This window comes from Chinchilla lanigera, unplaced genomic scaffold (assembly GCF_000276665.1).
Source record: "Chinchilla lanigera isolate Chin_1 unplaced genomic scaffold, ChiLan1.0 scaffold00101, whole genome shotgun sequence".
NCBI lineage: Eukaryota > Metazoa > Chordata > Mammalia > Rodentia > Chinchillidae > Chinchilla > Chinchilla lanigera.
In genome coordinates, this window is record NW_004955502.1 from 3915473 (window position 1) to 3942441 (window position 26969).

The 26969-nt window shown below is 39.4% G+C and overlaps 1 protein-coding gene and 1 pseudogene across 3 annotated transcripts in view; both read right to left on the reverse strand.

The window, feature by feature from the left end:
* Filip1 (filamin A interacting protein 1) overlaps positions 1–26969 on the reverse strand; it is a gene marked incomplete in the record, with an annotated part of 169998 nt that overhangs the window by 109457 nt on the left and 33572 nt on the right.
* LOC102030445 lies at positions 16388–21819 on the reverse strand (annotated as a pseudogene).

The following is a 26969-nucleotide window of genomic DNA, read 5'->3' on the forward strand; positions in this document are numbered from 1 at the left end:
GGTCGTGAGTTTGGTTCCCGGTACCGGAGAAAAAAAAAAAACCAGCATGTTTAACTCTCATCGGTCTTTTCCTCTGTGAAGTGCTAGTTCGTTCTTATGGGTCTCAGTCCAATATTCCTTTTGCAGAGAGCTCACACCTCAAACCCCTCTTAGCTGCTACTCCTGGTGTGAAGGGTCGGGGAGCAGGAGGGTCAGGGGCACGTGTGCTCCCACTGCAGTGTGCAGCAGACCCAGATCCTCCCGACCCCAGAGTTTCTGGTCAGGCAGGGCTGGGCAGGGCCTGAGAAAGCATTTCTAACAAGTTCCCAGGTGTTACGGCTGCTGGTCCCAGGACCACACATGGAGAAACAATGTTCTAGGACAACTGGGACTCAGGGTCAGAAATTCCAGGGAGGCCCTTGAGTATCTATCTATTTTAATCAGCACCTTTCTTCCCACAACTAAACTGGAAATACTTTGCTGGGGTGGATAAAAATAATTTTTAACTATAACTATTTATGTGAGCTGATTACACGCCACATTGGCATTCATTTTCCAGTATGGCCAACCAGTTAGATTTGTGGGTCACAAAATGATGCCCTACAAGCCAAAACCTCTGTACAGATGCAGTTTCTGTGTATGTGTGTATGTTGTGTAAGGAGACTATTAAAAATCAGATTTAACAAACAATATACATGTTTAGACTGAGACAGAATTTTGTTAATTTGCTAAGCTGTTCAGGCTGGGCTTGAACTTGTAATCCTCTGCCTTAGCCTCCTTGAGTGGTGGTGTGACAAGTGTGTACCATCACTCCTGGGTCTATGTTTTTCTCACAATAGAGAAATTTTTCTCTGTACCTGAAAGGAAAAAAGAAAACTGCATCAAGAGTTTCATGTATCAAGAAAGAAAAGAGGAGTGAATATCCAGTTTGTAGGGACTTAATCCACAACTGCTCTGCCAGCTTCACCTGTCTGTTAACCCCTGTGCTCTGTAACCCCGGAAGTCTGGGTCTACCCTGAATCTACCTAGATGGCAAAGCAAAATTCATGGGGAAGATGAGCTTGAAGGAGGCAGGAACAGGCTGTGTGTAGGTTGTTCAAAGCTCCTGCTGGAAAGGAGGTGTCCAAAGGGGAGAAGCTGCAGGCTGCCCATAAGCCGGATCACTTTCCAAAGCAGGAGGTATACGGCACAGCGAAGGGAGCGCTCCCAAGAAACCCTTCATAGTAGGCATGTCTCAAGGCTCCACTCTCTGCGGTGAATAGAGATTGTACAATAAATAATAAAGGTGTAAATGGAAACACACCCCAGGACAGGGAGAAATGTGCAAAGACAAACAGCTATAGACTAGGAGCAAGGTACAAGCTGTAAGAATTGAGTGTTTCCTGCGTGTGTGTGTGTGTGTGTTTTCCTATTAACCCAACTCTAATGAGGGAGGAGCAGGCTCCATCCAGGCCTAAGAAAGAGCAGGAGCAAAGCCCCGCTGCCCACAGCCTCATGAGAACCCATGGAAGAAGCTCACCAGGGAGGCCAAGTGCAGTACAATAATAACCTCATGTCACAAACGCGATGGGTTAATTAGGCAAGTTGTGCAATGTTAGACTACACTGTAAGTTTGCATTTTCAACCTTCAGTTTGTCCACCCCACGGCACCATTACCCTTTCACATCAGGAAAGAAAATAGTGAGCCTGGGTGGTGGTCATGGCAACTAAACACCATGGGCTTGGAGGCAGAGAGAACTCAAGGAATGTTCTATAGCTATATATCTAGAAAGTACAAAGTACAGGTTATTTTTAATTTTGGCTCTGTTTCTATAATTTTTAATGTCTAAAAATTAAGATGTACATAAATAGTAATGTCTGTTTCTCTTGCAGCCATGAGAAAAAATGCTTTCCCAGTAATTCAATACTACCTTCTTGTTTTGTTGACATTTTATTTTCATCAGCTGCCACTCAAGCCAACAAAAATGCCCAAAGTGAGCATTTTCCAAATTTGCCACCAGGGAGGGTGCCCCTTTTCCTTCTTCCCCTTGTTTTCTGTCTACCCCTGTCCTTAGTGTGCTAGCATGACTCACCAGCCACAGGACACAAATTGAGAATTGCTTTTCTAGGAGTGCCAAGGTATTTGCCTTGAGGCATCCATACTCTCTCTCCTAATGACACTTGTGGCCAAGGACAAAGATTTGCCAGGCAGATGACAAACCAGAATGAGGCACAGCCAGCTGTCCTGGGCAGAGTCAGCCTGAAGTACTGCACTCCTGAGCCAACTAAGGTGGTGGGCCCAGCACCCTCCATCCTCTGCGTCTCTGTTCTAAGGCCATGTTCCCAATGGCCTACAAAAATGGAAGAAGTCTATAAGAGAAAAAAATAAAAACCTCAAAGATAATAGGGATACTTTAAAAAAAAACTCTTCCATGGCCCTATGCAAAAGATATTGACATACGTAAATTGTGTAAAAATAGAATTTTTCTTTTAAGAACCGTAAGTAGCAGAATTCTGTTTCAGCTTAAGTCCTGGCTAAGACTAAAGATTTAGGAGTTTCCTGTTTCTGTATATAGCTCACTTTGAATATAAACTAATTGTGCACTGTCTGGGAGATTGTTTAGATTTTACCCGCGCAGTCCCATTGTTGTATTAGTTTTGGCACCTGCATATTTGTGAGTACAAACACTGCCTATGAATAGATCAATGAAAAGAAAAATTTAGAATTAACCTTTCTTAGTCACTTTAAAATTTAGTGCTCCAACCCGAAGACAGAACTGATGTTACCATTATATGTGTCATTATTTTTAGGATGCATTCTATTATTTTCATTCATTATATACCTATTGAGTGATCTCAAAGTGCCAAGTATTTAGATAAAAAAAAGAAAAAGAGAATTGGGGAAGAGAAGAAGAAGGAGAAGAAGGAGAAGAAAGAGAAGAAGAGAAGGAGGAGGAGAAGGAGATAAAGGAGGAATAGGAGGAAAGTAGGTGGTTGTGTCATTGCGTATCTCATGGTCTAGTGACATTGTTCCAATAAGAAGACAAGTCAACTGGGGCTGGGGATCTAGCTCAGTGGCAACAGTGCCTGCCTGGCAAGAGCAAGGTCCTGAGTTCGATTCCCAGCACCAAAAAAAAGAAGAAAAATCAGGGAGGGAGATGGAAAATGTAGTAAGGTTTTGCTGATGCCAGCCAATTGACTGAATGAATTATTTCAATCACCACTAAGAGAGGCCAGGTGGCTCCCACATCCTCCACTCCCTGCTCTTTCCTTTCCCATGGAAATCTCACAGAATCAGATTGGGGAAGTTTTCCTGACTCTAGTTCATTATTAAAATCATGAGTTTATGTTCCTGTCACAAAGGTAGTTCCACAAACATGTTACAGAGCACCCTCCCTGTGGAAGGAAGTACAAGTTTTCTCCGCCACAGCTCAAGGAAGGCGAAATTTTAACATGATCTATCAAAAGTTGAAAAAGTGGGGCTGGGGATTTAGCTCAGCGGCAAAGCGCCTGCCTGGCAAGCGCAAGGTCATGAGTTCGGTTCCCGGTACCGGAGAAAAACCAAAAAAAAAAAAGTTGAAAAAGTGTTCTGTGTTCTAGCTGTTTTCAAACAACACAATTACATCACCTATATGGTGGCAATTCAGAGGCCCCTAAAATTTACCACACTTCTCTTCAGAGGAGGATTTAAGTCATTAGAGATTCTTTACATCTTATTTATCTTGGAATATGAATAAATGGGTAATTTATTGTCAGGATTTAATAAAGTCATGTCTGATTCAAACTAGATCCCACATTTTTGTGCCTCTGCTATTTCATGGAATGAGAACTTAAAATAAGTTTCCCTGAAATAGTGTAACCCAGAAGTAAATGTGGCTTTCAAGACTGGAGACCCACAGGCTCTCCTCAAAGACCTCACTCAGCTAGTTCTAGAAGTCTTTGAGGGGGAAAATGACCAACTGTGCTCCTAAATTTGGTCCTGATGTAGCTACCGAGAGATTTTCCTACATTTCCTTGTCTCTCGCTCCTTCCACCCAGCAGCCTCTCTTGTTTTAACTGAAGCTTCCAAAATGCACCAAGGCACCAATGAAGGGAAATTTCCAGAAGGTGCAGCAGCTTCTGAGTTTAACTCACAGTGCTTCTAAATGTCTCATACACCAAAGGCAACAGTGGGGCCAGGATTCAAGCTCGGAAGCCACAGAAGCTGTAAGAGTTACAGAAATTACTGCTGGAAAAGTTCCTAGTGTGACTGCAGATGTCTCAAAATCAGGAGATGGAGCAACTCCCAAGTTCCTGTTGGGAACCTGGTAGAAAATGGGAACAAGAGATCATCGATGATCTTAAGCTGCATTTGCTTAGAAAGTACACTTTCACCCTATCATTTATTTGGTAGAGCTTTAAAAGGTTGCTCATGGACATTCTGGGATGAAGAAAGTCTGATGCCACTTGATGATGACACAGGTGGAGAGAATTCATCTGCCCATTTCTTTCTGTGTTGTCACCTTGTACTGCCAGACGTGTGGTGAAGTTTTACTGGCCACTGGCAGAAATCCTTTGGATAGAGGTCAAGAAGGACAAAGGGCAATTATGTGCTAGTAAGCCATTCTCCAGCAAGAGAAAAGAAAAGCCCTGGTTGGTACCTTTGCAGATTTCTGTGGTGTGAATACCCAGCAACGTGACATCCTGGAACACAGAAGGGATGAGCACCAGCAGAGGCCGAGTGGCTCCCACTTACTCAATTCCCTGCTTTTTTCCAAGTAGACAGAATCAGACTACAGAAATTTCCCAGCACTTCTAAGTAAAGAATTAGGAAGCCAGTACTTGGAAATACACCTCGGGTCAACCCAGTATCCCCACTGAACCTTTCACTTACATATCTACCCACTGGGCAGGGGACAGGGCACTCTGATGGGTCACTGCAACCCACTAGTCAGTTGTTTCGAAGGGACAGACAAAAGCATGTAGAATGGCAGGGGAATCCGAGGGAAATATTTTTTTTCGGTGTATGACAATAAACTAGAGAAAATACATGAATATGTATGAACAAACTTAAAACGAATGGCCTCTGTTAAGAAAACAAGCTCAAAGCTGAACTGAAGTCAGTGTTTTGTTCCTGATTTCCTTTCCGTCATCAGCAATAAAGCCTGGTCCATGAAGGCACTGCACTGGCTTTCTCATCTTCCTCCACTCTACGTGTCCACAATCCTCCGGGCCAGAGACACTGCATGGGAAACTCTGGGCCTGTGGATCTCGCTGATGTATGGATACATCTCTCCAGGCTCAAGACAGGAAACTGCCTTGAGCACAATCCAAAGAGATGATGTCAGAGATAAGTGCAAATAAATGGTGACCTTGTGCACTCCTGCCACATCTCAGAGGAGAAAGCCAAGTGTGCTCATAGGTCAGAGTTTCTCCTGGTTTGTGGAGAACATATTTGATCCCGGGAAGTACTGTTGTCAAGACGAAGGATTAGTCATCTGTAATGCGGCCGAAGGGACTATCTGGACATTCCAAAGAAATTAACTAACTGCTTACTTATTCCTCAGTTTCTACATCTAAGGAAGAAAAAAACAAGAACTATTGTCTTTTTCATAGGGTAAGCTAGGAAGTTTCATTGATTAATTTGTTGGAAAAAAAAAAAGTAGCAATAGTCCTTGTGTGCCAGGGCTGTCTTAACCATGCTGACTGTATCCATTCCTGTTATCTTTGTGACATGCCACGAATGTGCCACAGTGGCAGGTGAAAGACAATACTATTGTCAGGAATTCCAGCTTCTTTCAGCTGGGTTTATTCGCATGTCTTTTAGTGGATCCTTTGGAGTGGGGCAAAGCTTTATTCTAGGCTATGCAGAAGTAGTAGAGGTAGTAAAGATATAATACTATGGTTTTTTTCCTTCACTACATTATGGTATAAATTCAGATCTGGACTTCATACTTCAGGGTAAGCCTATTCAACAGCAACTCATGAGTATATTCAATTTAAAGAATTTGCTTCTCTTTTACCTTTATTCTACAGGGCTTTGATTAGAAAGTTTAAAATAAATTTAACTCAAGTATAAAAATGGAAACAGAAATTATGGCTATTTTGTCTGCATATTACAGCTTTGCTGTAACTTACCAGCTCTTTCCTCCTCCAAGATCAGAAACTGCCTGAGAGCAAAAACCGTCTAATTCACTTTCATAACTCCTACAACAATTAGCACAGGACTTCAACACAATGCACAAGCAAAATGTCTTTGTGTATTTGAATTAAGCCAAGGAAAATTAAAAAGACAAGGTATGAGAAAACACAATGGACATATTATGCTTGATCTCCTGGAAAAGGTGGACCCATGTCTGGCCCAAATAGATCAAAGAATGTAAAATATGTGGTCTGATCTCTCAAAAGTCCTCAGAATCATAATGCCCCTACTAGAATGGACCTAGGAGAAATTCCTGGCTCTTGCTTAAGATGACAGAAAGTTTTTGAGATTTCTCAGAAGTTACAGAAAAATTAGGAAAGTCAAAAGGTGACTAGCAGATTAATAACTAGCACAGGCTGCTGACCAGTCACCAGTATCACATCCTCCCTAAACAGCTTCTACTGACTGTCCCTGGAGCCCGGAGTTCTCCTCCTCTGCATGTTAACACAGAGATCCTGCGTGAGGACAGCTCCCACCCTGCATGCAGTTCATGGAGAAAAGAAATCTAAGCTACAGAAAGCTCTGAGTAAAGGAAAATTGCGTAGTAAACAAGTACTGCCAGAACTGGAAGGTATAAACCCATGTTCTCTCTCTTTCTCTCTCTCTCTCTCTCTCTCTCTCCCCCTCCAAACAATAGTTTCAATATGCAAACATAGACAGAAGCCTTAAAAGTATGAAGAAGGGCAGATACAGGACTAAAAAGTAAGCAGCTCTTAACTCTGTGGAATAAATGGAATATATTCGTCCCCTGGGATGAATTTCAAGCAGCTCACGCATGATGAAAGCTAAATAAATAGATAAATGAATGATCAATTTATAGTAGGACACTAAAAAGAACTTAGAAATATTGAGGCCAACACTAGCCATCAAGTATAATATTCTGTGGAAAACTATAAGAGTGGGAGTAGGGGTGTGAGGGAAAGGGGATATAAAAAAAATTAAGATGTGTCATGTACATGTACCAAATACTCACAGTGTAAGTCATCATGTATTGCAAGCAGGTACTAATAAGTTTTTCTTTTAAAAACTACAAGGTAGACTTCTAGAGATGAGGAAGGGATTCAGGGGAGGAAGGAGAAAAAAGTAGAAAAGCATAACAGGGCTGAAAATAAAACATTATATATGGAAGAATATATCAAAACAACTCTCATTATTCTGCATTATTAATATGAACCCATACAAATGTGTGATTTCCTAGGGCCCAGGGAGAACTATAAAAGTTTGTTAGGGGTTGGGGGTAAAGCTTAATGGTACAGAGGCTTAATGGTATGCTTGACAGGTGGGAGGCCCTGGGTCTGATTCCCAGCAATGCATTAAAAAAAGAAAAAGTAAAAGATCACTGGAACTTCTGCTGAAGTAAAATTCCAGGTCATAAAGACCACACATTTGAACTACCGCATGGTAAGTTCTTCTTAACAAGTAAAATACAAAGTAAGCCTTTGCTAAGAAGTAACTCTCAAGTTAAAAGGGAAGATATCTCAGCAAACGTTTCCTATTAATCAATAAGTCAGTTAATAAATATTTCTGGAGAACCTACTGCATTCAAAATTCTATGGTTATTCTCATCATTCTATGGCTGTACCTCATCTGAATCAAAAGGAAAATATATGCATTTTCATGTCCATATTTTCATGTCCATTATTAAATTTGGATTTAATAATAATAATAATAAATAATAGCATTGATTAGATATACATAAGATAAAGAAATAATTTTAGCATTTTAAAAAGAAATTCCCTTTGGAAATATACAATGAATTCATTTGATATCATTTTATAAATCTAAAATTATTTCACAGTAAACTTTAAAATACATTGTGGCAAATATGAAAATAAAAAGCAAATACACACCCTAGTTATGAGCTGATCTTTTAAAATGCATCCCTCTGAGTCAATAAAGTCCTAAGAACCTAGAAATTCAGGATCCCATCTACCTCCCAGCCTTCATAGCAAATCAGCTAGGTTACTCCCTGGCCTGATAGTGCAGGAGGTGAAGGAGAAGTTGTAGGTGAAGAGAATTTTCATTTGGATGAGTTTATTGAAGATGTTAACACTTGTACTATTAAAAGCCGTGCAATCTACAACAGGAAATGCTGAGACCTATCTACAAAGTGAAACAGCAGGCAAGGTTGTCCCCTTGTTAGAGACCAAATAGATGAAAGCACTGGGGACTCCCCCCACCCCACTTGCTACTCTGGCCTTTGGCTCGGCTGACTTTGTTTAGGGAATGGGTCTGATATGAGTGGAATTCTCTCCCTACTCCAACTTCCTTTCCCTTTCTTTCCTTCTCAAAACACGCATCCACATAAACCCACGCCAGAACACAAGCAGGGTCCCTAGCCAGAGACAAATGATTTCCTGACGTATTCCTCTGATGTCTAAGTCAAATGAAAAATGAAGAGTAGAGCAAAAATTTAGATTTTATTTTTCTCCTGAAATATCTATTAAATATAAAAGGAAAAGTTAACACATAGATTTTCTTTTTTCTTTAGAAATTGTAGTCTCCAAATAGACTGTTTAAAGATCTTTATAAAATCAGGGGCTGGGGATTTAGCTCAGCGGCACAGCGCCCGCCTGGCAAGCGCAAGGTCGTGAGTTTGATTCCCGGTACTGGAAAAAAAACAAAGAAAACTAAAGATCTTTATAAAATCATTAAACTAAAACAGTAATCAGAAAAAAGAAAATATTTATAAATATTTATGCCAATACATGAATATCAATCCATTTTCAGTAGAATGTATCATTGAAATAAATTTTTAAATACATTTTAAAATCTGCCAATTTTCTTTAATTTTTCTGAAAAACTTAAACATCTTGGTAACTCAAAAATACTGCGGGATGACTTAGCACAGCACTTGCATATAGAATGTGCTTTAAACCCAGTAGCAGTAACGATATGTAAAGACAAATGATGTTACAAGACAGATTCGACTGAATGATGGTTAATCCAATCTGAGTCAAAATTAGCAAGCTGAGTCTTCCAAATGCAACACTGGTCCTATCAAAAAGTCAGGTATTTGCAGTCACTTTCAGATGCACTTTGCTCAGCTGATACTGAACAGGTTGGGAGATTCCTAAAGGAGATGCAGCCAATGAAAAGCAATGTCCCTTGAGTGTCTCTGGTTCTCATATTCTCCACTTCCGGTCGAACTAGCTCTCAATACTTGACTTGTGACAGCTTTGATTCTACTTATTGTTCTTGCTGGGTACGTAGGCTACCACAGATTGTTCTTGCTAAACATAAATAGCCACGTTAACAGAGAGCACATGCTGAGCTTACTTCTCATTTAAAGGACTCCACTGGAGTTTCTGTTATTGGAGCCCCAACCCTTTCAAGGTACTCCAGCATTCTGTACCTTGTCACTCACTAGCTTGTTTCCTCAGCCACGCCCTTCCTCTGTTAACTGTATAGCTTTATTAAATGGACTTGCTCTGGTGTGTGACTGACAGATCTGTTCACATTCTACATTGTTGTTACTTTGTATAGTTGTAGAGAAAAAAAAAATGTGTACATTCTAGCCCAGCAATGCTTTACGCAACAAAATTTTAGAAAATCAAAATAACTTGCCAAACTTCTGGAGTTTGTTTCATTGAGATTTTTACATATAATGATGTAAATGTTACCTATGTCACCTCAGAACTTGCAAAGGATTAAAGGGTATTCTGCTGACCTTCAGTCCATCGTGCAGGAAGCTGAGACAGGATGGAATGGAACTGCCACAGGGGACGTGCAGAAGTCTATGCAGCCTGTTGTCTGCTCATCCTCTATTTCCTCCCCTCCTGGTCCTGTAGTCACCGTCCTTCCCCCAGTGCAGACCCCACACATGGCCCCCAGGGTTCTCAAGAACACTGTCTTTAACCACGTGCTTTTATGTTCATCCTCTGCTCCAAATTCTTAAGCCCTTTGTTGTTACCCCAAAGTAACTCTGCAGTCCCACATGGCCCACCATGTCAAACTCTCAAGCCCTGTAGATCCCACTCTGTGCCCAAATGTGCCCTGGACACATCGTGCCTCCTCAAGGCTCCCGAACCTCTGCCTTTCTCCACCCTCTTTTCTCCCTACCCGTCCTGCACATCTCCACCGAGCATGGCTTTCCATACACTGTCTCCTTGGGAAAATCATCTGCTTCTTTCTTTGTTCTCACTGGACTTTGTTCACATGGAACTGTGGCAGCTGTCATGCTGTGTGCCCGTCTGTGAGCTTCTAGAACATAGAAACCATGTCCTTAAATTCTTTTGCTCCTAGCACCCGGTAAAGTGACTAGCATACTGTTGGCAACTGAGTATTTGGTAAATACTGAATAAATGGGACTTCTGGGTTCATATATTCTGTATATTCACAGATTCCATTCTGCAAAGTTATAAGATTACTCCTGCTACCACTATAACTAACAATAGATTTTTACACATCTGACCTCACCAATTTCATGATGTCATTATTTTGCTAAATCCTGCAAATTTGAAATTCTCCAAATATTCATAGTACATTTGTTATAAAATTTAAAGAGTGACCATGCAACAGGCCACTTTGAAAAGTGATGTGTAAGCCAGAAGTGGTGTTGCATGCCTGTAACCCCAGCACTCGGGAGGCTGAGGCAAGAGGATCATTGCAAGTTGGAGACCAGCCTAGGCTACAAAGTGAGCTCAAGGCCAGTCTCAATTGCATAGCAAGACCCTGTCTCAAAAAGAAAAATAAAAGAAAGAATGAAAGAAAAAAAGAAAGCAAACTACGTGTAAATATATAACCAGATTACAGAGATAAAATTTAGAATTGTTTTAGGTATAATTATCCAATTTTCAAAATCACAAAATTTTTATTTTCTAAAATTGTTGATATAGTTAGCTTCTTATGAGCACAAATCCCTCCCTTGTTCTATTCACTATTCAGATCCTCCTCATCACAGCTAAAGGCATGTACTCTGCTAACCACTATGGAGAGGTAGAGTCTGCAGCCGCAATCTTTACAAAATATGACAAAATTTTACACTAAATGAGGCGAAGCCCAAATTTTCTACAGTGTTGTAACTGTGTTTCTTACCAACCGAGTGCTGTGGATGTAGCCACAACCCATCCTAGTGAAATCTGCCTCTTGCATATTTGGCCCAAAATTCCAATGAGCTAACTGCATGGCCCAGTGGTTCACAGAGACTGCGGCTTTTACAATGGCAGCTCCCCATTAATGCACTCCACACCTCCGTGGTTTCACATCCATGGTGGCTTCTTTCGTGGTAAACATTTAGTTTGCCCAGGGATCACACCCTTTGACTTTCACTTGGACAAATCTGAAAGCTCAAGGAAGCTAGAATTGCCAACTTTTGCATAGTTTCTTCCCATAACCATCAATCTCTCCCTGGCAATAAAAGGAGACTAAACCTTGCTCTGCCCCAGTGTTACCTGGGAAGATGATGAATCTTTCACTGCACTGGAGCCAAGGGTGACGTTCCAGCAAAGGTAAACTGGTGCACAGCGTTCTACCACTTCTATAATTTTGGGAGTCGGTCTTCATGCCCAACGTGGCACATTTTTTGGATTAATTGAACCAGTTGCTTCTAAAACTCTGATGCCAAGAATCTGCGCAGTCATTTGAAGTACCTTTCCTTTGGTTTTTAAATATTCGATACTCATTTCCTTGGTTAACACTGGTGTCATACCAAGTGAAATCACCAAACGTCAGGAGGAGACAACATCTCCAAAAGTGTAGCATGTTATGCAGAGGAGGTTTTTAGTTAAAACCAAAAAAAACTTAAACTTGGCATGAAGAAAATTTGAGTGTTTTAAAAACCTATAGACATTTTCAGCTAAAATAATGTGGAAACATAGCTGGGAGAAATGATAGAAAATGGCTATAAACAATTTTAAATACCCTTTTTAGGTTTTCTTTAAGAATTATTTTCTTTTCCTTCAAGAAACATGAGTAATAAAACTTAAAACTTAATTCTCCAAAAATCAGTTACAACGTACATTTGTCTTCTTCCTTGGTTTTGAACTGGCAAGGAGGGATTTTCAATGAGAACTGTAGCTCACCACACATGTTAACTTGAGCCAAGAACTGATTTTTCAAATCTCAGAGGAACTTTGGATGATGTCAGGGTCACCTAAGGAGACCGTGGGGGTTGGGGGCCGGAGTTTCTAAAGACCATTTGGAGAGGAAAGAAGATCGGTGCACTCCGTCAGTAGGTTTTTAGATGTGACATTTACTTTCTGAGCTGAAATTACTTTAAATGTTAATAGGACAGAATGAAAAAATGGCATCTATTTGTCTATGGACTAAGGTATGAATTTTATTTTTTTATTTTTTATTTTTATGTTAAAGAGAGTAGTAAAAGAACAAAACAGCATACCAACATCACAAACATAAACAAAGCAAAGTAAGAACATTAAAAGTGATACAGGGCTTCAAAACAAAATGATAGGAATTAACAGTGGTTGTTATATTACATATTGTTGCTCAGATTACCAGATGTAAGAATGGAAGATTGTTCAAACCATTAAACAGAATAAAAAAATAAACATTAGATAAAACATTAGAGATAATACAGAGTTTCACTAGACAAGATTGTAGGAATTCATCAATGGTTGTTGCATTGCATATTGTTGTCTTCAGATCAGTTGCTCAGATTACCAGATATAAGCATGCAAGATTGGTCAGAGTATAAAACATTTTAAGCATCAACTGTTCCTTTCAATATACCATCAGACATCAGCACTTATCCCAGCTATTCTTCTATATACATACATAGAGATGATACAGATACAGCTATAGATAATGATTTTGCCTTCCTTCTTTCTTTTTTCTTCCTTCCCTCATCCTGGTTGTTCCTTCCTTTGAGCAATTTCTTTCCCTTTCCTGTCATCTACTGTACTTTTGAGTTTTACTTACTCTTTCATGTTCCTACACCAAGGAGACAATATGACATTTACACATGTGGGTCTCATTTATTTCACTTATGAGTATGGTCTCTAGTAGCATCCATTTACCCACAAAAGCCTTTTTATCTATTTTTATAGCTGAGTAATACTTCACTGTATAAAAATACCACACCTTTTTTACCCATTCCTCAGTTGGTGGGCATCTGGGTTGTGTCCAAGATTTAGCTATAAAAAATTGTGCTTCTATAAACATGGGTGCACATATATCGCTGTGGTATGACGTTTTTAATTCTTCTGGGAAAATATCCAGAAGGGGAATAGCTGGGTTAAGTGGAACTTCTAATCCTTCTTTTGTGAGGAATCTCCAAACTGATTTCCACAGTGGCTGCACCAGTCTACACTCCCACCAACAGTGGAGAGGTGTTCCTTTTTCCCAATAGCCTCACCAGCATTTGTTATTGGTTGATTTCTTGATGATAGCCATTCTTTCTGGGAATCTCAGTGTTGTTTTAATTTCCATTTCTCAAATGACTAATAATGTTGAACAGTTTTTCATGTATTTATTTGCCATTAATATTTCTTCATCTGAGAAGTGTGTATTCATCTCAGATGCCCATTTTTGGATTGGCTCTTTGAATTTTGGGGGCCTGATTTTTTTCAAAGCTTTATATGTTCTAGATAACGGTCCTTTGTCTGAAGGACAGCCAGCTAAATTTTTTCCCAATTCATGGGTGTTCTTTTTACTCCCTTGGTGATTTCTTTTGACATGCAAAAACTTTTCAATAAGAGGAGATCCCAGTTGTTGATTATTTGAAGTATTTCCCATGCAGTTTGGTTTTTGTTCATCAACTCTCTGCCTACCCCTATGTCTTCAAGGTTTTTATCTACTTTGTCTTCCAGTAGATTTAGTGTTTCTGTTTTAATATTCAAATCTTTGATCCATTTTGACTTTAGTTTAGTGCATGGTGAAAGACATGAGTGTAGTTTTAGTCTTCAGCATGTGGAAAGCCAGTTTTTCCAGCACTATTTATTAAAGAGGCTATCTTTCTTCCAGTGAACTTGTTGGGCCCCTTTGTCAAAGATAAGGTGGCTGAGTGTGTCTGTAGCTATATCTGCATCTTCTAATCTGTTCCACTGATCTTCAGGTCTGATTTTTTGTTTTTTTGTTTTTTGTTTTTTGTGTTTTTGGGGTTTTTTTTGCCAGTACCATGCTGATTTTATCACAGTAGCTTTGTAGTATAATTTCAAGTCAGGAATTGTGATGCCTCTTGCCTTCCCTTTGTTTCCCAGGATTGCTTTTGCTATTCTAGGCCTATTCTGGTTCCAAATGAATTTTAGGAGTGTTTTCTCTAGATCTGTGAGGTATACTAATGGTATTTTACTTGGGATTGCATTGAATTTGTACAACCATTTTGGGAGTATGGCCATTTTCACAATGTTAGGTCTTCTTGCCCATGAGCAAGGAATATCTTTCCATTTTCTGATATCCTCTTTGATCTCTTTTTTCAGAGTATTATAATTTTCACTGTATAGATCTTTTATTAGATTGATTCCTAAGCACTTCATCTTTTTAGATGCTATTTTGAAAGGTGCGGTTTCCCTAATTTCTCTCTCAGTCTGTTTGTTGTTTGTGTACAGGAATGCTATTGATTTTCAAGTGCTGACTTTGTATGCAGCTATGATACTGAATTTGGTTATTAAATCTATAAGCTTTTTGGTGGAGTTTTGGGGGTTTCTATGTAGAGTATCATGTTATCTGCAAATAATGATAATTTCACTTCTTCCTTTCCTATCCTTATTCCTCTTATTTCTTTCTCTTGTCTAATTGCTCTAGCCAATATTTCCAGAACTATATTGAATAGGAGTGGTGACAGTAGGCATCCTTGTCTTATTCCTGATTTTAAAGTGAAAGCTTTCAATTTTTGACCATTTCATAAAATGTTGGCCATTGGTTTGTCATAGATGGCTTTGATCAGATTGGGGTAAAGACCATCTATTCCTATTTTCTGTAGCATTTTTATCATGAATGAATGTTGGACTTTATTGAAGGCTTTTTCTGCATCAGTGGAGATGATCATGTGATTTTTGTCTTTGGCTCTATTGATATGGTGTGTTATGTTAATTGATTTATGTATGTTGAACCATGCCTGCATTCCTGGAGTGAATCCCACTCGGTCGTGGTGTATAATCTTCTTGATGATTTGCTGCATTCTGTTTGCTAGTATTTTATTGAGAATTTTTGCATCTATGTTCATTAGGGAGATTGGCCTGTAGTTCTTTTTTTTTGGTTGGGTTTTTCTCTGGTTTTGGATAATACTTGCCTCCAGGAGGGAGTTGGGGAGAATTCCTTCCCTTTCAATTTCATTAAAGAGTTTGAGAAGAATTGGTTTTAAATCTTCTCTAAATTTCTTGTAGAATTCAGGGGTGAATCCATCAGGACCTGGGCTTTTCTTCATTGGCAATTTTTTTTATTACATTCTCAACTTCACTGGCTGATATTGAGTTATGCAGGATTTTTATATATTCTTCATTCACCTTTGGTAATTCATATATATGTAGAAGTCTGTCCATTTCTTCTGTGTTTTCCATCTTATGAGAGTAAAGATTTTCAAAGTAGGTATTGATGATCTTCCGAATGTCTATAGGATCTGTAGTGATTTCACCCTTTCATTCCCTATTGCATGTATTTCAGTTTTTCTTTCCTTTTTTTTGATAAGGTTAGCTAGGGGTTAATCTATTTTATTTATTCTTTCAAAGAATCAACTCTTTGATTCATTAATTCTTTGTATTTTTTTTTAGTCTCTATTGAATTAATTTCTGCCCTAAGCTTTATAATTCCCTGTCTTCTTTGGGCTTTGGGTTTGACTTGCTCTTCTTTTTCTAGAAGCTTGTGGTGCAGCATTAGGTTGTTCATTTGTGCTTCTTCTGTTTCCCTGAGGTGGGAATTCACCACTATAAATTTCTCTCTGAAGACTGCTTTCATTGTGTCCTGCAGATTCCTGAAGTTGTATCCACATTTCCATTTGATTGTACCTTTTTTTTTTTTTTTTTTTTTTTTGGTTTTTCTCCAGTACCAGGAACCGAACTCAAGACCTTGTGCTTGCCAGGCAGATGCTTTGCCACTGAGCTAAATCCCCAGCCCCTTTGATTGTAAATAGTGTTTAATTTCTTATTTAATTTATCTGGACTCGTTAGTTGTTCAGGAGGGTGTTATTTAATTTCCATGTATTTATGGAATTTTTGTGATTTCTTTTGTCATTAATTTCCAATTTCATTGCCCTACAGTCTGATAGTATGCATAGGATAATTTCAGTACCTTTGCATTTACTTAAGCATGTTCTATGTGCTAGCATATGGTCTATTTTAGAGAATGCCCCATGTGCAGCTGAGAAGAATGTGTATTCTGATGCTGTTTGATAGAATACTCTGTAAAGGCCTACTAAGTCCATTTGTATTACAGAGGACAAAGTTTAACCATGACAAAGTCTAAAAAGTAGGCAGAGGTGATAAGATCCTAAATATCACTATCACAAAAATAATCGATTTCTTTCTTTCTGTCTTGCATCTGCTGCATGAGAAACCAAGGAAGTCAACAGGTAATTGTTCTGTCTGGGGCAACCATGAAATCTTTAAGAAAAGAAAGGTATATTCCCTGTTACCTTTCAGGGCACTATTTTATACATTAAAAAATAAAAACTTCAAAAATAAGAGTTATTTAGCCTTGTGAATATTTTAAGGTAAAGTTTCTTGAATTTCTGTGAGGAACTCTTCAGGCTACTCAACTTTTCACACCAAGTCATCACTCAAAGGTTCCTTTGATACAGCATCTATCCCACAGTGACAAAGCGGCTTCCTCCATTGCTGTATGTGAGAATGGCTCTTTGTTCCTTCAGGATTCCAAACTGCTCATGCCAAATCATCCCTGTCTGTTTCCCAACACTACTTATGTCAAATTGTAGGGGGACACCTTTAGGAACTTTCTGTACATCAGACTGTTCCCATTCTGTCAAGAGTGAGGGTACAGCAGTACCAGTTAATCCTGGTTTCTGAGTTACTGGGCACTAAACCGCTCCAGGATTGTCAATGGACACAGGCAAAACTCCATTTGTGGTGGAAGTATGCCACTGACGAGTTCTCTTTGCTAGTGCACCATCTGGCAGTTAGTTGTTCTGTGTTCAACTGGGCCTGAACCTTCAGGCCTCTTTGGAGAAGAAAAGTTGCCTGATGAGTGTCTGTCTGATGGCTTAATTTATTTCTACTCCTGCTAAAATTAGCTGGAATGTTATTTTTTCTGTTTAACTGGTTAGGTCTCTTCAGAACTGTAGCTAGCTTTCTTTGCACTTCATTTTGTCTCAGAAGGTTTGCTTTTCTTTTTAACACTGGAAAATACCGTTCTATATTCTTGTCAGTTAGAGGTGGACGATTCATAGGACTAACTCCTTTCCAAATCCCAGTTGCTTTTCTAGCTGCAAGGCGAATGATAACTCCGTAAGGACATCTCTTCCCAGGCATTACTTTTCCTCTTCAGCTCAGGCTAGTTTTACAAAACCAGAATTCTGCTGCATTCCCCACCGTACTCTATTCCTGAATTGCCGAGCACTACTTTGTTGGAGTCTTTTATTTAGTCTTGGAAAATTCTGCTTCTTTCCTTCCTTTCGATTCAATTTGATAATATCATCTAGAGACATATCAATTTTGTCAAGATTCTCATCGCCGCGGGCCTTTGGGGGTGGTGACGGGGTCGCTGCGGCCCCCACCAACCGGAACCAAGCCGGTTCATGGCCCCGAGACTAGCCCTGACGGGTCAGCAGTAGCTGGTAAGGCGGAGTCCCAGGCCCGCCACCTCACTCACACACTCAGACTGACCGCAGAGCGGGTGCACCTGAGGTGTGGATTTTAAAAGCCAATAACAAGGATTGACAGGAGCAGGAGTTATTTTCGCATTTCAGGTATCCAGTATTTTGATAAAGGAAACTTCTACAAACTGTATACACAGCCTTAAAATTTGTTTTATGATAGTTGAAGGATAAAGTCCCAAGACAGCTGATTATTTGATCGAAATTTTTAAGGCTGTGTATACAATTTGTAAAAAACAGTTTCGAAAAAAGTTTTTGAAAAGTTTTCGAGAAACTTATTGACAAAGAATTACTAAAGTCTTATTTATAGTGTTGGGCGCCAAATTCTACCACACTGGAAACAATTCAGAGGACCAATATTGAAGGGATCATTAAATAAGTTATAGTTCATTCATTTGTTGGAAACTTACACAGGAAATAAAAATCACATATAAAACTATCTTTAATAGAATGCTACTTTTGTTAATATAGTATCTAAGTTATTGAGAAAGTAAAGACTTGGAAAATAAGCCATTCAGTTATTTTTGGGCAGTGAAAGTATGTATAAGTTTTTCCTTATCTTTTAAATTTTTTTCCCAAATAGTCTACAGTAAACATGTATTACTCTTACATTAAACTTTATTATTAAAAAGTAAGATATGACACCATTCAATATAAAAGTATCATATTTTTATGAAAAAGAATGAAAGTACTTATGAGTTAAAACCCGGATAAGTATTATGTACTGTAAAATGTGCCCTATAATTCCAAAAAAGACAAGGGGTGCTGATGTCTTAACCACCACACTCAGGCCAAGCCTAGTGCATGCCCCACTGGTCATTTGGGGTGATTCCGTGCTGTTGGGGGGCGCTGTTGTCACTCTTTCTTTTGTTCTCTGGCCTTTGTTTTGCTTTCATAATAGCCTTCTTACCTGAAAGCCCATGTCTTCCATGAATATATCGCCACTTCATTTCACTACAAGCTGAATCTCCCTAGAAATCTGAAGCATGTGGTATCTGTAGTTCTCATTTGACACTTAAATTATTTTGTCTTATTTTGAGGTGTTCTTTTTTAGCATTGATATTTTGATGCACCAACTGAAATTGTAAACTCCACTAAAGAAAGGGATAATGCTGAAATATTTGTACTCCTATTTAGTCACTCAAAAAAAAGTATTGAGCACATGGTATGTGCTAGCCACTATTTGAGATATATAGAGACACATAAGTTTTAAAAGAAAGAAAAATAAATCCATGTCATTGACAGCTTAAAATGTAGTAGCAGAGCCTGATACTTGGTATTATGTCATATGTGATGCAAATTCACAATAAATTATGGCAATGGTGGTGACAGTAATGAAGACAGAAACAGTGACAAACACTGTACTCGTTAGTTTCTGTTGCTGCCATGACAAATTACTATAAATTTCATGGCTTAAAACAATATCCACTTTTTATCTCACAATCTCCACAAGTCAGAAATCCAGGGGCAGTGTGGGTCAGCTGGCGTCTGTTCAGAGTTTCACAGGATGAACTCCAGGTACCTAGGTCTGTGTTCCTTGTTGGGAGGGGGATGTCTGGGAAAGGATCAGTGCCCAGCTTCCTTCTGGTTGTTAGCAGGAGTCAGCTCCCTGTAGCTGCAAGAGTGAGATCTCTGTTCTTTGCTGAGAGTCTGCTGGGAGGCCCTTACCTCCTGGAAGCCTTCCTGGTCCTCAACCATGGACACCACCAACAGGACACTGAACCTTTCTCACAGTTGGGATCTCTCTGACTTCTTGTGCCATATTTCCCTTGCCCTGAGATCAGGAAATTCTCTGCTTTTAAGGATATATTGGATTAAATCAGACCCAGCTACATGATGCAGAATAATCTTCTCATTTTAGGTTCATAACCTTAATCACATTTGTAGTCTTTCATGTGATATATTCTTAGGAGGCAGGGATTAAAGTGTAGGTATCTTTGAGGAGCCATTCTACCTATCACAAATAGTAGTAACAAAGAACAACTGCTTGAAATATGCCTAACTAAAATTATGGACTCAACTCAAGCAATTCAACTGGATTCCATGGAGCTCAATGTCTTCCTTTACTAGAAAATGTGGCAAAGCATTTCTTTGCAAGTTGTAAAGCAAAAAGATTTTCAAAGGTGGTGCTATACTACTCTCAATTTCAAATCCAAGCATTTCTACAGTAGCCCTGCTTCTTGAGCATCAGATCTGGAACACACTGACAGTCTTTGCTTGCCACTGTTTTTAATTAGCAGAAACTATCTTGAGCCATAGTTGAGTTTTCCCCTTGTCACTTCTTCTTTTTTTTGTTGGATTAGTTAATTTCCTCTCATCTCAGTCCTTGCTTGCATCAGTCAGGCATGGAGAAACGCAGAGAACAGGAGACATTTTTTTGGAGGTGGAAGGGAGAAAACCTGTGCATTACCTTCTGATGCCCAGACGCAGCTTCTCTACCAGACCAGATCAGACCGTGCAGTGAACAGAAAGAGAATGGGGGCAGGAGAACATTTGAAAAAAGTCTGTCTGGCCTCCTTGGAAATGGAAAGAACAGAGTGGTCAAAGACTAATCCGCTGGCACTACAAACAGACTTTCAAGAGATTGTGGAGGGGACAATGCCAAATCAAAGTGACAGACAGCTCTTTTAACACTTGTACATTGCCACTTATTCATGTGAAGAGGCAAAAGGAAATGCTTTCAAGCCAGACTCCAGATACAGAAAGGGGCCCAGGCTCAAACACCCCTCCCTGCCGGGGACACACTGCCACTCAAGTGTGTCTTTGCTGTGAGGTGAACAGCTGCCCTGGTCTGCTCCTGACATTACATTGTAAGAGGTGAAAAACTGGAATTTTAAAGGTTTATTTTCTTTGTTTTTCACGGCTTGAATGAATTGAAAGCTTATTTCTCACTGCAAGGTCTAAGCAGTGGTGCTAATTGGAAGAAAAATAACTTTTAAAAGTTTTATGTACTGATATCGGATGATGGAGCAATCAAGTTAGAAATACAGGCCAAGAGCTTTGTAAATTGTGGAGCAAAAAGATTTTTTTAAAGGTCACTGATATTACTATTCTTAATTCCAATTCTTTTATCTTATTAATGAGAAAACTGGCCTCGGAACAGCTTGACTTTCTCATGATTATGTCATTCCCTCACCCTACAAACCTTCAAGGGTTCTCAAGTTGCCAACCAGAAAGGCTTTCTCATGTGGGACCTCTACCTTCCAGTCATAGCAACTATTAATTACTGAACAGTCACTGATGTCAAGACATCACAATCAAGGGTCACTGAGCAGCAGAACTATGTCCTGAGAAATGTGTTCTTAAGCAGTTTCTTCAACCATGCTAACATTAGAGTGCAGTTAGACAAATCTCAATGGTCCATCACTTAAAACTCTTTGATGCAATGAAGACACAGAAAACACAAGATATATGAGATTCCTACACCTGTAACATGGTAGATTGTTAAGCAGTTAATGTTTTATGAGTAGGAGTATACTCTAAAATAATAATAAATAGTACAGCAAACAAATCAATAACAGACACTTGTTATCATTATCAAGTACTAGTGCTTATACTGTACACAATTGCATGTGTTGGACTTTTATTTGCCTGGTGGTGTAGGTTTCCTTTGACCAGCAGAGATGAGTAATGTATTGTGCTCCAAAGCTGCACTACAATATCACTGAGTTTTTCAGCTCTGTTATAATCCTCGAGGACCGCCATCAGTGCGGAAACATTATGAGGCACATGACTGCGGACACAGGCAGAATCATAAAATATGTTCTGTTTCTTAAAGATCTTTATAATCCTTCTGTTTCCTGTATGAACAATAACAATATCATTAAACTCATCTGTCCAATATACCCTAACCCAGTGGTGGCAAACCTATGGTACATGTACAGGAACCAGCTCTTTGTTATCACTGGAAACTCTAAAAGGTTCACCATCACTAGCCTGGACCCCCACTTTTCTGTTTGCACCATCTCCCTTAGCTAAGGTGCTCTGCACCATCACGACCTCTTTCTTTGGAAATCTCTCCCACCCACCCAGGCCCTGTTCAAATGGAACCTCACTTAGGAAGTCTTCCACACACTATTAGATGAGGAGTTGTAATACTGAGATTTTCTTTCTCATGGGGACATTTGGTAGTGTCTGGAAACATTTCTGATTGCCGTAAAGGGGCAGGAGCTGTATGGCATCTACAGGTAGAATCCAGAGATGCTGCTAAACATCCTACAATACACAGAGCAGCCCCTCACAGGAAAGGTATATCCAACCAGAAACACTATGTCCTTGAAATTCCCACGTTAAACGTGTGAATAATCTTTGATCATCTGCTGGCAGCATATATTTTAGCATATACTTACTTGCCATATCATGAAGGATGCTTGGTTAATTCTGACTCTCAGATGAAGAACAAATAAGGTTTTAATGTCAACTATGTCCCACAGACATTCTTATTTTGGAAAAATTCTTTCTATATATGACATTTCCTTCACCACTTTTTCCCTGCCTGTGTTCTTTTTCTAAAAGATTTGGAAGTTTGTAAAAGAAAGGAATAATTTTATGCTACTAAGCTCATAGTAAGCACTGGGGGAAAAAAAACTTTACTGATCATAGTGATAAAATTGGTTTGTTGTTGTTGCTGTTACTGTTTTTGCTGTTCTTTAGTACATATGAGCACTCTGGGCTCATAGTTATTACTGCCATATTTTACCAGATCCAATGTTCTCAAGACTCCCTCACCTTTACACTAAGTTCTCGATTCCTTGCTCTCATGAAGACAGGAAGTCCCATGAAGAAAATGCCAGATCCTAAATCAGATAGATGAGTCTGATCCAAGTTGAGAGAGTGATATGTCAAGTTTGGCATGATAAAAAGATGTGAACCTACTGCATTCATTTCATCTGATCATTCATTTCCACACACACATACTTCATTATAGAACTCGTCACATATAAATTCTCAGGAGCTGAGAGAAGAAAGCGGGAGTCACCTATTTGGGGCAATCTCTTCACTTTCTGTTTGGTCCACAGGGTATAGAAAGTCCTAAAATCAGAACAGAATGCTGCCATAAAGATTATCCTTCATCCTACTTCCACATGGCATTCACATTAACCTCATCAAAGTTCTAACTCCCCCCTACAATGTTTAATGCACTGATGTTTTTAAAATATCTAATGCTAACAAAGTCTGTCTTTCACTGTCACCTATTTATCAGTGACCTCAGCACGTGTTTAATCTCCCTAGATCGAAATCAGCAGTGGCTAAGAGGAATGGTTATCGTGTGACATCTACATCCTAACCACGTTGAAAAATGTCACTGTTTAGACTAGATATTCTGTGAATGCAAAATCAACCCAATTTTAAAGAGTCAATGAATTTTTAGTATAAGTATGTCATCACTGAAATATTTCCAGCTTACTTATACAAAAAACTATTCATTCTTTATCTGATATGCAAATTTATCCAGGTATCCTTTATTTTATCATCCAACCTATCCCTTGCGGACACTAGGCACTATTCAGAGACTCCAAGTGTCAGAACTAGGGAAGATGTTGCTGCATCTAATGAGCAGAGACCAGGAATGTCATTCAACATCCTGCAATGCCTATGGCAGCCCACCCCAACAAAACTCATTCAGCTCAAATTGTCAATAACACTGAAATTGAGAAATCTCCTAGAACAACTTTTGAGAACGTATAAGTTGCTCTCTGCACACACATACACATTTCCTTTTCATGGTACGGACTGAACACTACAGCTCCATGCATGCTAAGCACAAACTACTACTACAGCTCCCTCTCCTCCAGCCCTCCCTTTTCTGTGAATCAGAAATAAACAGAAGGCCTAGGGGAGTTAAAGTGGCTTGCTCTAAGTGTCACAGCTAATTACGTTCAAAGTTGGTTAACATAGAGGCAAGCCCAAAAAACTAGTTCCACTTCTGTGTGGCCCAGAAACATAACCTACTAAAGCACAAACACTTAAGCTCTCCAAGAGTGGGTCCCTTCTGACTTCTCCAATAGAGCGCATCAATTAAGCCTCTGGGTGGGCTCTGGGGAGAAAGAAGGTATACAGTTTGGGATAAAATTTTTGTTCAAAATATTTTTCTGAAACTTTTCTCTTACCCCTACTCTTATTTTTAGAAAAGAAAGAAGGGAAGAGCGAAAAAAACTGGCTGGAAATGAATTCTGATTATGTCTACTCCTCACTTTTTTCTTTGACCTACAAAGATACATTGTTGGAGTCTTTTGCTTTGCTTTTTTAAGGCTCTCCCTGTTCCTGGATGTGGGCAAACTGCTTAAGTAGAAACCACCCAAAGAAGTTATTAAGTATTACAAAAGGAAAATGAAACCATTGATGAAACCTACTGGAGATTGTTTGGGGGGTGGCCAAATGTCAGAGGCCTGTGAAATAACACGGAGTGGTGAACTGAAAATGTATTCATGCGTCAATTCTTGCCACATAAGGTTTGCTTGGAGGCCCCAAAGCAAGCAGCATAGCTCATCTAAGTGAAGAGCTGGCCAAGATCATCTGATGACCTCAGCATCGAATGACACCATACACTGTCTCTGATCCCGCTTGGTTTTATTTTAACATTCCAATTTTTATTGCTTCTCTTCAGTGAGTGTCAACAAAGATTCCCTGCCACTGGCTTTTGAAATATTTTCTTAACTCATGAGCTGAATTTTTAAAGTGTATTTTTAAAAAATATGCATCTGTATGTTATTAATTACTAATACATACTTCTGATAGGGTTGGACTAAATGAGAGTGATTGCTTTCACCACATTATCTAGCTAAGTAGATACTCGTCCTACTAAAAGAATTTTTACATAAAACAAAAATGAAATTTAAAAGGCTGTATCCTATTAGACAGATACTGAGGTTTTTTTTAACCTCCTTCTCAGTTCTCTCTGCCCTATCATTCAGTCATTGTATACTTTTCAAAACAACACTACCCTTACTAGGGCAGTGAATTGGCTTACTGAATCCATTGCTTTTTAATACCCTCTTGGAACTCCATTCTGCCATTGCTTTTATACCAACGTCTACATTCCCTTACAGACACATACTTTTCTGTTCCTTTTTTTATCCACTGATTTAATGGGGATGCATTTCATTTCCAGTCTTTCCAAATATCAAATATTTAGCCTGCCCACACACTTTGTGTTCCCAAGAGAAGTACAAGATAATTTTCATGTCCTAAAGTGGATAGCTGAATTTTATCTAGGAATAATGTTAAATATTAAGTAATTTCTGTACGTGATAATTCAAAATCAAGAAATTAGCTTACAAAGTAAAAACCTTGATATTTCAGCTCTCGTAAAGTGAAACAATTGCCAGAATTATTAACATGAAAAGGACTTTCATTTTCCACCAAGGCTTGATTTAATCCTCAGGTTGGGAATGGGACTTCATCTTTTATTTCTAAAATTCCACTGTGAGTCCGTCTCAGTTACTTTTTTCTTCTTGCTGAGACAAAATACCTGACACCCAGAATTAAGGAAGGAAAGGTTTATTTAGCTCACAGTTTGGGAGGTTTCAGGCCATAATCAGCTGACTCCAAGGCAGGGGGTCACGGCACAAGGGCAGCAGTCCAAGGCAGCCAAAGATGGCCAAACCAATAAGAACAAAAAGGGGGAGTGGCAAAGAGCAAACCTCTTTCCCTCTCTCATACTGTATGTAAACTACCCACCCCAGGGTGCTTGTCATACCTATAATCCCAGCATTGAACCATGGATCAATCATAAACTCTAGAATCCCGCCCCATAACTGCATGAGGCTTTAGGAGACATCCAGACACAAACCATAACAGAGTTCCAGTCCTAATTATGTGCTTTTATACAGCTCATCTCAAAAGAAAACCAATGCGATTTGGTCAGCTGAGCTCTTCTGAGTGTTACCAAAGAAATCCACTGAAGCAGAATGCTTGCTAGTTTTTTTTTTCTGGCTTTGGAGGATATGATTTGTTTAGAAGAGAGATAAGACATAGTAGTGATAAAAACATAACTGACCCGAACAAGCTGATTCATGAAGAAATATTTAATACTTTTGACTTTTTCTCTAGCCACAATGTTGGGTATATAACTCTTCCGGAGTTTACTGTAATAACCCCATGGACCTCTCTTTCTATGTGACTTTTTGCTTTTGAACAAATCATCTCATCAAATTTGATTCCAAGAAACATGGTCTCTGCTACTTTTAAAATATGGAATATAGAGAGCTTCCATCCACAAAAACATGTTATAAAACAATAGCTAACACACACAGCCCTACTGTGTGCGAGCCATTGCCCTGAATCATCTTGCATAACTGTCTGACCTGCCCTATAAAGTACTATCATTACCATCTCTTTCAGATCAGGTGTCTGAGGCACGGAGAAGTCAAGCAACAAATACGGAGCCCCTAGAATTGGAGTTCAAGTAAGCTGGGCTCAGGGTCTTCTCTTTCACTGTCTCTCCTTAGGCCACAGTAGCGTACTTTTTAGCTTGGACATAGAATTTTTCCTTTGCCCCAAATTATGTTTACATAGACACTTCAAGTGGGACAGTAGATACTTTTTCACTCAACACAATAAAGATGTTTCTAAGTCTTCAGAGAGTAAAGAGAAAAACCAAGTCCATTGTTCTCAAAGCACAGAACCAGTTGAAGAGTTTGTCCTGACTGCTGTGTCATTCAAGAAACACCCGGGGACCTGGAGTGTAGTGAGAGACCCATCCCTGGACCTGACAGACATAAGGCATCTATTTAATTCCTTTAGGCTGCCTTAGTTTCCACGCGCCGAGTTGCCTGGAGGGAGAAAGTAGAAAACAAACATTCCAGAATCCTTACTGCATACCACCTTGATACAGGTGCTGAGCAGAAGACAGCATGAGGCAGAGCGGTCAAGGGGCAGCAGTAAAGATTCTCTCACAGGCACCCACAAGAGCTTCCAAGTGGGGTGGAGGCTTGCAAAGACTCAGTCACCGCACAAGCAGTCCGGTACTTCTCTGCAGTGCCCTCCCCTTCCCCAGTGTGTCTGTCCTCTCTTCCCACGCCTTGTGGTCTCCTTTGTCATGTGCCATATTTCTTTCCACACTTATAGCACTTCCCTTTCTTCCCCTCCCTGTGAAGCCCACCT